The sequence below is a fragment of the Ambystoma mexicanum genome, chromosome 8, assembly GCF_040938575.1.
Source record: "Ambystoma mexicanum isolate Mex_15411 chromosome 8, UKY_AmexF1_1, whole genome shotgun sequence".
NCBI classification, from domain to species: domain Eukaryota; kingdom Metazoa; phylum Chordata; class Amphibia; order Caudata; family Ambystomatidae; genus Ambystoma; species Ambystoma mexicanum.
In genome coordinates this window covers 704,173,364-704,189,480 of record NC_090929.1, presented here as the reverse complement: position 1 = coordinate 704,189,480, position 16,117 = coordinate 704,173,364, and the positions used below count along the sequence as shown (strand labels likewise).

At 42.3% G+C, this 16,117-nt stretch overlaps 1 protein-coding gene across 1 annotated transcript in view; it reads right to left on the bottom strand.

The window, feature by feature from the left end:
* The window catches only part of LOC138472456 (neuropeptide FF receptor 1-like), a 785,019-nt gene that overhangs the window by 507,887 nt on the left and 261,015 nt on the right, over positions 1 to 16,117 (bottom strand). The gene's annotated exons all lie outside the window — the stretch shown is intronic.

Sequence of the window (16,117 nt, the reverse complement as noted above, 5' to 3'; positions counted from 1 at the left end):
TCACTATCATCATTCCCAATCCAATTCATGTTAGAACCTTTATTTCTGCAGCATCTAGTTAGGTGTCCTTTTCCGTTACAATTTCTGCATATTATTTTTGGAGCAGGGCATTCTGGACTGTTAGTGCAATGGGATGGACTGTTGCATCTGTAGCATGTTCTCACTGTAGTGCATCCCCTTCCTCGTTGACTACTTCAACCTCGTCGAAATTCAGTACCATGACCTTGACCCTTCATAGTTTCTCTGGCATCTCTGTTCTCCCAGTTGTACTTGGTAAACCTCGGTTCTCTCACATCACGGTTACTTCTCCTTCTCATGTTTGGGTTACTTATGCTGGCGATTAGTTCTTCATTGGTTGACTGCAGCATATTAATTGACGACATGGTCTTGACTGTAACCTCCTTTACTCCTTTTTTCTAAGGTTTGTACACATTTCGCAGTGTGTTCAACCTCTTTGGCCATACGTATACCCATCTCTAAAGGTGGGTCATGTTCAGTCCACAGTTTCTCTTGTACTTTGCTACTGTTACATTCTAACATAAATTGCTCTCTCAATCTTTCTTCTAATTGTTGATTAAATGTGCATGTCCTGGCCAGCTTCCTCAGAGCCATGATGTATTCAACACTTTCTCCTTCTTCCTGTACTCTCTTTAAGAACTTGCAATGTTCTAGAATATAATTTAGTTTCTTCTTATAGTGCTTGTTCATCTTTCATATCTATTTCTCATATCCATTCATATCCCCACACTCAACAGCCATCAGATCAGGCAGAGCCACACATTTCTCCTGGCCAGCTGGCCCTATACAATGTAAGAATAGAGATTTATTTCTTTCAACACTGTAATTTGTGTCAGAAACCACATTGGCAAAGTGCTCAAATGTTTTTAGCCATCTTGTCCATGGCAATGCAGGTTCACCCAATTCAGGAACATTTCAAGTGGTGGGACATTGTGCATGGACATGTCTCCTACTCCACTGAGATTGTCCGTTATGGCCTGAGTGGTAGACTGTGTGTTAACAGTTTTTTTTAATCTATATGTATATATTTTTGTCTTGACAGTTTAATTGTTCTCTGATATTATGTCCTTTGCCTGGTGTCACTTAGCTTATTCTGAGTTCTCTTATTTGAATCTTTGTGAAATTAGAAACAATATACCTTTTTTTGTACTGAAAAACTGGGATGAGAAAGAGCATGACGTCCTTATGAAGATGCCCTTCCTGTGCCTGGCCTGTCAAAATGGCTGCATGTTGTGTGAGTGTGCCTCTCATTGCAAGGTCCTTTTTTCTAATTTATAACCCAATGACAAAAGCAGTGCAATGGATTTTCCGAGAAAGGACTATTTCTTTACATGTGTTCTCAAGTGGAATCCCAAATTCCCACTTTCTATGATTCTACACAATACTACATTATGCCACCCCTTTGAAAATCACAAACATGCTGCAGCCCTCCACACCACCGAGCTCCATCAAAAACTATAATGAAGATCCTCCTGTCGCTTACTGTTTAATATACCCTCACACACATATACACATCACCGTGTCTCTGATGCCGCCACACACTACAAAACTATCAACATAGCTGATGCCGCCACACACTACAAAACTATCAACATAGCTGATGCCGCCACACACTACAAAACTATCAACATAGTTTTCGACATATAGCTCACTTCATTCCTCCCACAGAGATCTTACAGCTCATCTATCCATGCAAATAAATACCTGGAATACTCCAACTTGTCACCTACCTCCAAAAAGCAGAGAAGGACACTGATCAAGTTCAAAGAGGCAAAGCAACTTAATTAATGCCCCACACACTTTACAGAGAAAAACACAATGTATGATGCAACCATGCAAAAACATGCCTCATATGATTAACGAGCTCCTAACAATAATCTACAAACAAAAGCCCTATTCTTTCACAAACCAGGCAATAGTGCTGTTTTCTTAAAACATTCAGTTTGCTTCTTTCCCAATCTTCAGAAAATATAAGCAAAATGTGTCGTGGGTCCAACTTTTCATCTCAGTAGACACATTTAAGTGACTACTGCACCACTTATAAGAGGTTAAAACCCAATTTTCAATGTGCATAAACGTTCTCATTTTGACTGCTCATTTGCTCCTTGTGAAGTACTTCAGCGTATCATCATGCATACAGTATTTAATTATAACCATCAATGATCACACCCATATCAGGGGTGCTAGGTTATGGGTAGTTCTAGAGTGTACCTCTTCCACATATACTACAAAACAGTAAGCGACATTCTTACAAACTACAACCTTACAATACGTATCTTAAAATTGAAATTAAAGGTGTACAATGTAAAGCAAACGGTGTAAACAAACACATGCAGCAGTGGACGGTCTCTATCAGGGCAACTTGTTTCAAAAGCTCATGCTTAATAAACTGCTAAAATGTCAGTATTTGTCATTTACTTGTCCTTTATCAATAATTGGAATTCTTAGCAACCGCAATTTGTACTGCTTTTCTAAATTGCTAATTTTCCAAAAGTCACAGAGGCCAGTATTTCTCGAATTACAAAATTGGAGGCTTCAGAAAAGGGAAGTCCTCTCTCAAATTCATATCTTTATAGTCTAGAAACTCAGAATTACTAGACATAAACTACGCAGCTGCTTTTCAGTTCGAGGAAAGATTACACTTAATTAAACCAAGTGAAGACATTCAATTCAGTGCCGGAGGAAGCAGTGATGCATGGATGTCTGCATATTTCAGGAACCATTTTACCGTTCTGATATGTCTGGAGGTATGTCTCAGTAACAGTCATATAGATGTAATACATCATTTCCCAGAATTGGAATAGATATGACAGGCAATACGTGTGACAACTTCATCACGCCTTCTTTTACAGACGGCTACTTTAAAGGCACAGAGACATAACCGTTGGAAAAGAATGAACACCAGAAGTGGTGTCTATAATTACACATCAATTCAAGCCACCAAAAGATAACGTTTGAATTCTCCCAATGTGCACATCATTGAATCCCTTGATCTTCTTGACTTACCCTGACTTGAATCTGGAATGGCCACTAGATGCAGAAAGAAGTTACAAGGAGTAACTCTGATTTACACATGATTTACTCAGTATAAGTGAGGAGTAAGTGAGTGTATGCCAGGCAAGTCAGGAATAGGTCACACGTACTCATAGTAACTTTTTTGTTAATCAAATTGCCCTCTGCATGCTTACGATGAGGAGAAGTGAGTGTAATATAGTTGTGAATCAGCACCGCAGAGTGCATTTTGAGCGTCCCCTGCAAATGAGACAATTTAGTGCATACAGTGAGTAGCATGGACTTTTTATTATACCACAAGGATGAAAGCTGCTTAGTGCACATGTTATAACGTCTGAGTCCGCAGGTACATTAAATGTTCTTTATTGCACCTAGTTCCAGTAACTCTTCAGACACATATTGGGGAAGACACTCACTGGTCCATCCTTACGCACTCACAGCTCAGGTATAACTGGCATTCCTGGAGCCATACATGCATCACATTCACCCAAAATGGTCTGATCTGTCACTCACCCACAAGCACCAACATTCCACTAGGAGTCAAACAGGCAAGGAGGACCAGGGACAGGCACTACCTAAAGCCTCATACACTCAACAAACTCACGCACAATATAACAGACCTCTCTCTCTTCGACAACACACCCCCACATTAACAATGCAATTTGACCACGGGCTCACCTAGTGACTCACACACGAGGAAAGACAAAACCAACCATGGGCAGATTCAATCCATGCCTTCTAGAAGAGAAGCAAAGAAGCTTCTATCCCAGTCCTCGCCTGGTGGCCAGTCACACTCAAACCCATATGGTCATACTCGAAAGAAAAGGGTTAGCAAGAAGCAACTAGTCACTGAGAATGGTATCTCAGCAGAGAAACATCCTAAAGCTTAACCTCCGCCACACCAGACAAGATGATCCTATGCTACGTGTTAGGGGGTATAATAGTCTGCCCACAATCTCCATGCATTATTAGGTCTTGCTTAGTACTAACTCCTTGCCGAGTAGAGGCTCAATTGTAATAAAGAGACATAGACAACCTTACTGACAAAGCTTTCATATGACACACTATACCCATTTTCAGCAACTAACTCTTTGATACGCGTTTGAACAACCATGCTTGGATGGCACATAAGCTGTGCTAAATATCCCAAGACTGTGGGACCATTAAGCTTCTCAAACCAGATCTCTGCCACCAACTCCAATACCAATATCTCTCTGAAGAAGAGTCTAACAACAAAACACCATGGCAAGTGTGCAGCACCCTCACACTTGGGACCTCGCCAGAACCCTGTCCTTTGCAAGGTCACTGGCAGCAAACAGACCCCTATCCACGTGGGTGGACCCCTAACCCAATTCCAAGTAAAAATGCACATGGCCCAAAATCCTCATGGGCTAAAAGGCACGCACTCCAAAATCCCATAACCCGCACACTCATGGATTCTACAAACATGTTGAAATCCAACATACTCAAAAGTCCTTCTTCACAGATTACTCAATGCTACAACATTACCACATAGGAGGACCACTACCCCAAACTGCTGCAATCCGCCCCACCCCCGGACTCCTCACTGCTACAACATGCTGACCCCTGAACACACACCTACGAGTCCCCTTACACAATCACAATACCCATTCACTTGACTTGACAGGTACTCAAATTATTGCACTGCAATCAACACACCAAATAGCATGCATGTACATGCATACATGTGGACTCAACCTCTTAGATGCACATAGATTGGCCTGACGTTCTACAAGTATGCCCAAAAAACAAAAGCATTGCTATGTTCATGACCATTAGCACTAAATCCACTAAGAGCAGGATATCAACCCCCATGGCCCAAAACCAACAGTTTAGGAAGATCCATGACTCATGGTGTAAGGGATTCCATAAGATACTCACAACTACTTTGCTCTAAACTAACATTGAATGTGCTACACTAGCAATATAGGGGACACAAAGGGCCACAACACATACTCACCCATTTTCACAAGACAATGGCCAGACAATATGTGTAACGCTCCCAGTTAATTATTTTTATAAACTTGATAAGTGTATGTTCAACATCACAAGGAAGGTCTGAAGATAACATTACATAATTCCAATATTCCTTAATGTTGCAATTCAAAATGCATTGTTAAAAACAATATCAATTGAAGACCACAGAAACATATAACATTAATTCATCCAAGTAGCATTAATCCAAACTACATTCATATAACATTCACTCCAATCAACCATGTCTACATGCTTCGACATCTGGAATGCCAATTTATTTGTTTAGCACTTAGGCCTTCATCAGAACAGAACTCTTTAAGTTAATTGAGATGGTTTGGCCTTTGAGTAGTTCAACGTCTCATGCCATTCGCCCCACTTCTGAATGTTTAATGATTAAATCACAGCCGTTTTTAACAATTCATCTAATTTTCTCTGCTTTCAAATGTTAAACAACTAAATCGTAGCCATTTTTCGACTTAGTGATGTATTTAACTTTGAATTCAGATGTTTCCTTATATATCCGAAAGAGAACTTGTTTCTCAGATATAGTCCCTTGTCAAGTGATCAGTGTATGGTAATTCCATATGCTTTCTCTTCGAAGCAATTTAGCATGAATTCGTTTTTTATATATATCCTCGTTCTTTATATGCGCCCCTTTAATTCCTCATTGTATTGTCTTGAAAAGGGATTCTCAAAGATATCTTAATTTAAACATTTCTGGCGGTCAAAAGTGGAGAGAACCACATGGAACTGTAAACTAATCAAAGGGCTTCGGTGGGCCTGCACATTAGGCCTTGGAAGCAGCAAGTGATAGGCCCAAGAGCAACAGGTCAGTCCCCAAACATTCTACAGGGGCAAACGGCTTAGACTGGTCTCAAAGCTGTGTTTTCTGTCTTCCTCTTTTCCCTGTCTAATGGACATGTCTCTGTTTCCCAACATCCAGCCTTCCTCTCCTTCCTCGTGAGCTTGGAAGATGTCATTCATTATGGGTCTGCCACCTCATCTCCTCTGCATTCCCATTTGGTCTGTTCTACAAACACCTCAGTGCTTTGTCACAAGCTTGTTCCTCCTCCGCACATCGCTTCCTTTCCTTCAGGTGTGTCTCATGACTGCTTTGCCCCTCTCATTATTTCTGCCCCTCCTGGGCGCTGTTTCTCTTCCTTTCCTCCAGTGGGATTTTTCCCTATTTCAGCCTCCTCTCCTTCTCCTTCTAACCTCGTGTTTCTCCTCCATCTCCTAATCTTTCCCTTTGTTCTCCTTACTCTCCTCAGTCTCCTCTGTGATCCTAGCTTGCCCTCTCACCAGGTTATCTGTCGCTTTTACTTTGCTCATCCCCTCTATTCATTTTTCATCAGCCTCCTTCTCTCTATCCCAGCTTTACCTGCTCCTCTCTGCCATGTCTCTCCATCCTCCTGTACTGCACTTCCGCTGGCTCTAAACACCATCACCTTTCAGACAACAGCTGGGCCTGCTATATGAGACTGGAACCATCTTGTCCTTACTTAACTTGTCTCAGGTGTGCAACCCTCTACTTTTGAAAAGGTGATGGTTGGTTTCTACTGAGCCGTGGCTTTCTCACCACTCCTTTGCCTCATCCTTTGTACACTGGCCTGCAGAGCGAGTCTTTAAGTTGGCCCGCCAACATTTTAAATCTGCTTGTCATGGGCGATACCGAGAATAGCAAGTATAGGTGCTCCATGATCTTGCCTTTGCTTATCCGCTTGTGGTCTTAATCTTGGTAAACTCAGGGTGTGTTTACTCTGGCACACAGGTTTGTTTAACTATTCATTAGTTTTGTGCATTACCGATCTCGGCGCTATCCACCCTGTTAAAGCGTTGTGCTATTCTGCTAGGGATGTATGGAAAAATTGCCACAGGAAGATTGGGCACGTGCTGGGATACAATAGCTGCACATAGACTAATATGGTGAGCAGGTATTTTAATATCAAGCAGGTCCCTTCAAACATGGGACCACACGTCAGCTTCATGTAACACATGCCTGCCACCTGTCCAGGGTGTGGCGGGCCAAGCCATGGGATCCTGACCACACCACCCCTGGGCCAAGCTTTGCTAAATAGGCAACAGCCAGCCCTTGTGGCTACCTCAACCTTCACCACAAGTGTTGGGCAGGGGACTTTGTCAATGGTATCAGCTGGTAGGGATTTTAGATGTTGATCCATGTCCGTGATAAGCACATCAAACGGTCAACAAAGTATAACCCATATTGACACCCTGGTCTGTTGACATGAGCATGTGTAACAATCTTGGTTTGGTTGCAAATCTAATGTTGGGAACATGATCAATATGCAATCTCTTGATCATCTGAATTAAACCTTCACATCGAGCATAGCTCTAAGTATGTACTAGAATTTAGCATGATGTGTTGGATCAATTCTCTAAAAGTCTGGTATGAATGTGAATAGCAGTGAACTTTTCAAATGTAAGATATTTTATGAAAAAGCTAATCTTATATTATGTTATAATCTCTTATTGAACACAAACTGTCACAGTTGTAGAAGCATGCTGGCACTTGAGAGTTTCACATATAGCAAGTGTCTTTATTTTGGAAAGCAGTATGTTTTAGCTGTTTCTTAAACCCTTTAGAGTCCTCTGTCTGTCTTAGTGTGACAGGTAGGCTGTTTCACAAGCTTCCTGCAGCAAAAGAGAAGGCCTGGTCACCCAGTCTGGCGCTGTGGGTTGTTGACATTTTCAAGGACCGGCTGCAAGAGGAGCATAAAGTCTGTGCTGGGGCAAAATCATGAAAATAATCCAAAACAAATGTGAGGTCCCAGATTGTGAAAGGCTTGGTAGAACATACAGAATGTTTGTTCTTGTAACAGATAACCGCGGAACGGTGCTCACAATGCTGTCGAATTTCCTTTGCTGCATTCTGGCTATGATGTAAACTGCTATAATGATAGTTCAGAACCCTGAGAAACACACTGTTGACATAGTCAATTTGTGACAATACTATTGACATAAAAGCCTGGACCCTTTAAGGAAGATCAAGAAAGGAAACATATATTAAATAATTCTAAATAGAAACACCTCTTCTGAACCACATCTGAAACGTGAGAGTGTATGGACAGATTGTCATCCATAAGGATACCCAATTTCTAACCATATGTTGAGGCTGGGTAGGGATACGAAATTGCTGTCACCAGATTTTTCTAGGCCAGCAAAGATCTGTGTGATCAGTGCACATTTCTTACTGCGCAATACCAACATGTTTGAATTACATTTTTTTTTATTTTACCGCATCTTGCTGCATATAAATGCGGGAGGAGACCCAACGCAATCTCTCATGCCCCCTCATATTTATTATTAACTTTGCCCAGCCCCCACATCTATATGCAGCGAAATGGGTCTGTCAAAATTCTACATTTTGGTATGCACAGCAATGGAATGCAGCCAACAACATGTGTGTGCTCCCACATTGAGTATTTCAGTCTTATCGGGATTGATCTGAAGGGCATTTGAAGCCAGCCAGACATTCAGGATAGAGAAGGTTTGAGCAAACGCCTCAACTGGGTTCTTAGTCCCTAGGCGCAATCTAATAAATAAGTGGATGTCGTCATCCTAATTGCATGCTGATAAACCCATTGCCTATATCAGTCTAATCAGTAGTGCCATACAGGCAATTAATACGATTGTTGAAAATGAAGAAGGCTCTGGCTCTCCACAAGTGAGAGGGAGTGCTGTAGAAAGAAATGGAGGCATGGCCACCCTCTAAAACAAATCAATAAGAAAGAAATGTATCCAATTCAAGCCAACCCCCTTAAAATGATGACCCGAATCATGCCAGGGTGATCAGATGACAAATTCTGCCAAAAGCCACAGCCAACCCCAGGAGCACCGGTATTCCCTCTTCTCTGCTGTCTACTCCTTTCTTCCTGGCGATCTGTATAGCATTAGCTAGGGCAGCAGGCACAGTCCCCGAGGATAAAGAAGAGTTGGAAATAGGCAAGAGCTTTGATGCAACAGCTAACTCTCAAGAGAGGGCCTTCTAGAACTTGGAGCGCTAAGGGTCATACAGAGAACCAAGACATTTCCTGGTCTTGAGCAAACCAATTAAATAGTGCAGATGAAGTGGTTTTTAATTCTCACGAATCAGGTTATGGGTAGAGTTCTGTTTCTAAGATGTTAGATGCTGGCACCTCACTGATTTCTGTATTACCTCTAGCATTTTGAAAATGTTATTTGTAAATTAATGATCAATAGTGTGACAAAGTTCTTACAAGTGTTTTAATTTAAACTTTATAGGTAATGGTTTCCTCAGCTCCTCTATAATCTGATAGAAAACATTTTGGAGGGAGAGAGCCTTAACAATGGGACCGGGAAAATGTCTTGGTTTATCTCTGCGGATCTCTTCTTTATAATTTCTAGCTATTCTAATGAGTTTCTCCTTGTCCTGGGCTAAAAAGAACATTTTCTCTCTGTGAGAATTGGTGTAGTCTAATTCAGGGGTGAACCGTTTCAAACTTCGATTTGGTTTTCGCGTCCTAACTTTCTACATCAATAGAACAGTCTCTACATTGGATGAGATCCAGTTTGTCATTTTCCATAAAGTTGCATTCACATCAAACTCATGATAAACGGGGAGGTTGTTGTGCAGAAGATGCTTTGAAAGAAGCGTTGGTGTCAGTTTAGATCAATTTGGAGATTGGCTCATTGATGTTGGTTGGGGTGGCTCAGTATATATTTGAAAGATACAAAAAAAAACTTATGATAATCCAACCAGGTTAGGGAAGAGGGTTGAAAATGAAATAATGATCTGTGCTAAACATAATATGTGTCCTGTGAAATGGGAGATGTTGTTAATAGCTGCTTCTTATGCAGATATTCCAGGCTCTTATCAAGTAAACCTGCATGAAGTCTCCATGGGTAGTCCGTGTTTTCTGTTCTAAAACAGTCAATAAGGCAGTATCAGTCAAACTAATTGAACACTTTTTCTGTTCGATAAACTGAAAAAAGTGAATAAACAGTGTGTGAGATAATTGATACAATAAGCATCTGTCGGCTATCAGTGTGGAAGGAGCTAATTTTATTTAAATTTGGTTGCAAAATATGATAGTTTGGCCTCGGCTTCTCTCAATTTCTCTATTCTGCATTAACATCGTTTAGTTCTGCGGGACGAGGTCATGTAAAGTCAAGCCAGAGCTCTGCCTGAGCAACATTTCTGTTAAAAATGATAAATGCTGCTTTTGGGCCAATATAAGCTGCATAATATTGGTGCTGTGTTTCACAGCTGATCTTCAGTTAATCAAGGCACACTCTGAAAGTAATATAGATGATTCCTGATCGTTTTTAATGGCAGTAGCAGTAGGTTTATGTTGGATTATATTCAATCTGACTGCCCCTTTTGGGGTGGGACCAAGCCTGATTTGCATATGGTCTTTCCCCTTCTGTAATGGCTTGGCAGGCGAAGAACGATGGTCTGGAGGATTGCCCAGAGCAATACCAGTGGTTAAAATTCATTCTAAACCTTCCAGCCATCACCTCTTTGTTTTTGCTTTGTCACCCCGAGTGGGATGGCTATGCCCAGATGTGGGTCCTGTGCCTGCTGGGCCTAGAGACCCAAGTTACTACTCACTGATGGGGCCCAACGAGGCTGAAACATGTTTGGGGATGCTTGTGGTCTCATGCAGAAGAGATGTGACTGGCAGGTTGGGCTGGACTGTTCCTTTTTCGGTGGGACCACGCCCGATATGCATATGGTCTTTCCCCTTTTGTAATGGCTTGGCAAGGCAAAGAACCATGGTCTGGAGGGTTGCCCGGAGGTTAAGATTAATTCTAAACCTTCCAGCCATCACCTCTTTTGTTTTTCTGTAGTCACCCTGAGTGGGACGCGTATGCCCAGGCGTGGGTCCTGTGCATGCTGGGCCTAGAGACCCAAGCTACTCCTCACAGATGAAGTCCAACAAGGCTGAAACATGTTTGGGGATGCTTGTGGTTTCGTGCAGAACGGATGTGATCAAGCAGTTCAGTCTGGCTGCTCTTTTTGGGGTGGGACCAAGCCTGATTTGCGTATGGTATTTCCCCTTTTGTAATGGCTTGGCAGGAGAAGAACCATGGTCTGGAGGGTTGCCCAGAGCAATGCCAGAGGTCAACATTAATTCCAAAACCTACCAGCCATAACCTCTTTTGTTTTTCCGTCAGTCCTCTTTGTGCACCTCTGCACAGTCACTGTGCATGTCGCATGAATGAAACATCACTGTAATAAACCAAGTTAACAGAAATTAAACATAAACCTCTTTTAGACCTTTCATAAATGATAAATTTTATTTTCTGTGCAAATGATACAAAATATATCATGCAGGTAAGTCAGTCACCAGCCATTAACTTTCAGCATTTGAAACACAGGTAGCTATTAGGAGTTTGCTGGTATCCTGCCGGTAATTACTGTTCCAGCCCCCTGATATGCTGGTAATTCCTACATATTACAGGCAGGGGGAATAATGTTAAATCCCCATTCCATGGAGTCCTATGGGACTCCATGGAGGGGAATGCCAGTATTACCGGCATCAGTAATACCGGTGCTGGTATTTCTATCAGTTTTTTGCCGGTGGGGGCCTGATTTACCTCCAGCTCTTGGCTGGAGGTAAGTAGTATAATCCCCACTGGCAAATTTATAGTATGGTGGTCCGGAAAGGTATCAGTAAATGGAATTGCCAGCAAATTAATTCCTGATCACCATACTTATAATGGGCCCCATAGTGTGATGGGCCGCCCACCAAATAAACACTCTGGAAACCGAACACCTTCAGAGGGCATTTTTTACAATTACAGGTGGTCAGAATGGCTTCGGGTTTAAACAAGGTCTTTCTGGGCCTTCGAGGTTCAGGGAGAGTTTGCTGTTAGGGCTGTACCCCTTTCAAAACTCCTACATTAAGGGGAGTCTATCAATTATTGATGGGTTGACCAGCTCAGACCAGCTGCTCAAGTCTACAGCACGTTTACATCCGTGCCAGAGCTGTACATGGCTTGCCTCTAGCTTGCATCAATACATTAAAAGTCCACTTATTAAATTGTGATTACCAGTGGAACTACAGCCTACAGGCAAATACACATTCAGGACGTTTATCACAGGGGGGCTGTCCACAAGACTTGTGTCAATGAAACAAATGACCAGATAATGTCAGTGGAACCCGTGTGACAGAAAGGAAAATGCATGGTATCACAGCCTAGCAAATAAAAGCATTCACCAATGGTTTAAACAGAAATGGAATGGCCTATAGGGAACTCTGGAGATTTTTCGGTAGGCCTCTGCACCCTGGACCTCTTTTGTGTGGTAACCTATTTTATTTCCACATTTTCTCATAGGAAAAGGGTTGGGCTTGCTGAACATGTGTAACATGGGGCCACTTTGAAAATGATTTCCAGGGCCTCTTTTGGCTCCCCAGTCCACCCCTGGGTTTAACATATGGACTGACCAAAAGGCAATAAACAAGCATACTGCACAGACCGGCGCGTATGATGAGAGAGCACTTACAGTTGTCAAAGAAGCATATGGGCACATGGAGGGAAGATAGCACGACTGCAGCATGGTTCGGGGAGACAGCAATAGCAGATATCTGACAGCCAAGATGGCAGGCCACTCCAATGGGGGATATCTCAGTGGGTCCGCGCAAAGCCACAGAGAAGAGAAACGCTGAGAATCAATCTGCATGGTTTGGCAACAGCAGGTACCATGGTCACACCCACACAGGTCTAAACAGTCACAGCATCCTACACAGAGCGTGGGTGACAGTGGATAGAGGCAGGATAGGAATGAGGCAGATACTGGAAGCGGAAGGACGATTTTGACATTACGTGGAGGTTGTCCTACAACACATTTGAAGTATTGAAATGTGATGTGTATAGAGGTCAACCCCAGCAGCATTTACTGCTAAAGAACTGGTTTGCATTTATGCATGTATATTGTAATGTCAATGTCTCTTTATGGGTGATTTGAACTCATCTGTGTTTTGTTTCTTTGCTTTTTCTTTTCCTTGTTTTGTTAATACGCCTGCCATATAAAATTCAGGCTCTGTTAAAAAAGCACAAAAGAAATACTTTACGGAATCAAATCCACTTATGATTTATTTTGGCTAAATAAAAAAGCTAAATTCTGATATATGTGTTTTTTGCTCCCTTCTCAATTGACATCAGAGAGCAAAATTATACAGCTCTTTTTGATACCAGGCATGTTAAAAGTTGACATCTTTGCAGAAAATGTGTATGTAAAGTAAAATAGGACGCCACCCTTTTGTTTAAATAATTTACAGCTCTGAAGTCCTCCCACAATCCTTGAGCAGTCCCTTCTGTTACCCAGCCTTCACAACATCAAGGCTTTTGGAATCACGTTTCCACACAACAACAAAAAGGCAACGACTTACATTCTGGGATGTAGAAATCGTAAGAATGTTACCATTCATGGTTCTCTGAAGCCCAATTGGAGTCTTATCGAAGTCAACCAAATCATCTGCATATGCCATTCACAAAAAGGCGATATCACCTACTTTATTTACTTTATTATATTTATATAGCGCAGCCATAGACCCTTAGGCATTAGGGTGCATACAAGATGGAAAACATAAAAACCCAAAGGGAAGGGGAAACCATATCAGTGCAGAAAGCCAATCAGAAAGAAAAGGGACAAAGCACCATCAGATCAAGTTACGAAAACAACCATATTTTCAATTTTGTTCTGCAGAAATTAAGAGAAGTCAGCCTGCGCAACTCAGTAGGAAGCAGGTTCCAAGTCTTCAGAGCCTGCAGAGAAGAAGGCTCCAATTTCGACCTTATTCGTTCTACATCTGGGCATGACCAGCAGATTCTGGTTATTAGACCGGAGAGATCTGCTTTTGACCTTTTTGAGAATGAGCTCTTGCAAGTACAGGGCCAAATGGCCGGATCTGCATTTAAATGTAATGACCAGAAGGCGGAAGCAAATTCGTGAATCCACCGGGAGCCAATGCAGAAACCGCCTTGCCGCTGAAACATGGCCACGGCGGGAGAGTCCAACGACCACTCGGGCCGCTACGTTCTGGACAACTTGGAGTTTGTTAATGTCCATTTTACTAAGGCCCACCAGGGTGCTGCTACAATTATCTATCTTAGAGCAAATAATAGCTCTTGCTATGGTTTTGGCATTATCCTGGGAAATAAATGGCCTCAGGTGCGCCAGCAGCTTCACATAGTAGACAGCTGCCGAGACCAGACTGCCCATGTGGGCCCTCATATTCAATAGTTGGTCAAGAGCAACCCCTAATAAGTTTACTTTCACCTGTGGAGATAATTTCACATCACCAAGTGTGAAGAAGCAATAAGCAGGGTCAGATTTTGCTAGCATCGATGACTACAATCATCAACTCAGTTTTACCTCTATTGAGGGCAAGATTGTTGCAGACCGTCCATTTCTCTATCAGGGAGTAAACTGTGTTAAGTTCACCCTCGTCTATGGAGTGAGAACGAGTCAATGGGATGACACATTGAGTGTCATCTGCGTAATTAGAGAACATGACCCCTTCCTGCTCCGAAAGGGCAAAGAAGGGGGCCATGAAGATATTATATAGACATGGGGAGATGCACGCCCCCTGCGGCACCCCAAAGTCGTCTGGAACCGGAGTGGCTTCTGCCTCCTCCACAAAGACCCTACTTTCTCTATTAATCTAATTTGGGTGGAAAGGAGTTCACAGTCCGTAAGCGAGCATGGAGGTCAGAAATAAATACATTAAAGAGCAGGAGCCAATACAATCCTCGTCAAAGTCCTTCAAAAGTTGATATTATCTAAGACATGCTGCCCACCCTGTCAAGCCCCACATTCAGAAAGGAGTTATAATGCTAATTAACCAGTCCATCGAGGAGAGAGGCAAGTATGTCACTCTGAATCGGAGACTCAATATAAGAGGGTCAAAAAGGACATTATGCTTCCTGCAATGCATCTTTCCTCTACAGGAATGCAACATTGTGTTCCATGCAATTAAAACGTAGCGTGGTGCACATAATTCAAGGTCTAAAAAGAGGAGACCGGTCGGGATAAGGTTGAATAGCACCAGCACCCTGTATCCCCTCGTTTTGTCTGTTTGGCAATTTTGTTAGTTCCTTCGTTTCTCTCAATTCCAGTCAGGTCCAGGAGAGAATGTTGTATTGTGCACGTCATAATACATTGTGTCAGATTGGCCTGAACATTTGTTGACTTATTTTGGAAAAAAACTGTGTGCGCCGTATTATAAGAATCCACAAAATAAGACACAACTGTGTTTCTATCATAGTGCTAGGTTCCGCAAGATAGGTAAGCCCCAGAAAACGTTTACAAAACAGTTTCTTTACCTTCTACAAAACCAGGCCATGTGAGGTGCAACAAACGTCAGCACCATACACGGTAAACAAGCCCCTCTTGGACCCGTTGGGTTGTCAATTTCTGCGCAAATTTTAAAAATCCACTGATGACTTGCTTCATTCCATATGGCTGCCTGGCAACATGGGTGAAGTTGCTCAAAGCCGGAGTAAACAGTTTTCCCAAAAAGTCAAACATCCTACAGGGATTTGGTTGGGTCCTACATAACCCAGCGATGTCTCATTGAGACATTTCCCAAAGAAATGCACATTTGCCCGCATTTATTGTAAAGCCACATTGAGCCAAACAAAATGGTGCAGGTGTCAAGCAGTTTTTGCAGTAATCATGGGATTGTTCCTAACAAGACACTGTCGTCTCTGTGAGAGGGGATTGGGATTTGTGATGTATCCGCAGTCAGGATATCACTGCCTATCTTACATAAAACATAATATATGAAGTTGGTAAATAAATGAAATACTAGTGGTGCAAGGATACACCCCTGCCGCCCATCACAAGAAATTAAAAAGGGACATGTCGCCGTGACCATGAGGCAGAGTCTTGGTAGTCATTCCAGAGTCAGATTAGTAATTTAACAGAATCGGACTTTGACCTAAGTCCTTCAAAGCAGACCACAGACTGCCTCTATCAACAGAATGAAAAGCTGTGGCTAAAGTGGTTTCTGCTTAATGTACAGGGACTTGGACACTGTGAAATTAAGTGCTTGGCGCTACGTTCAAGCGCCCTGTGAAAAGGGAAAACCCCAGCAGA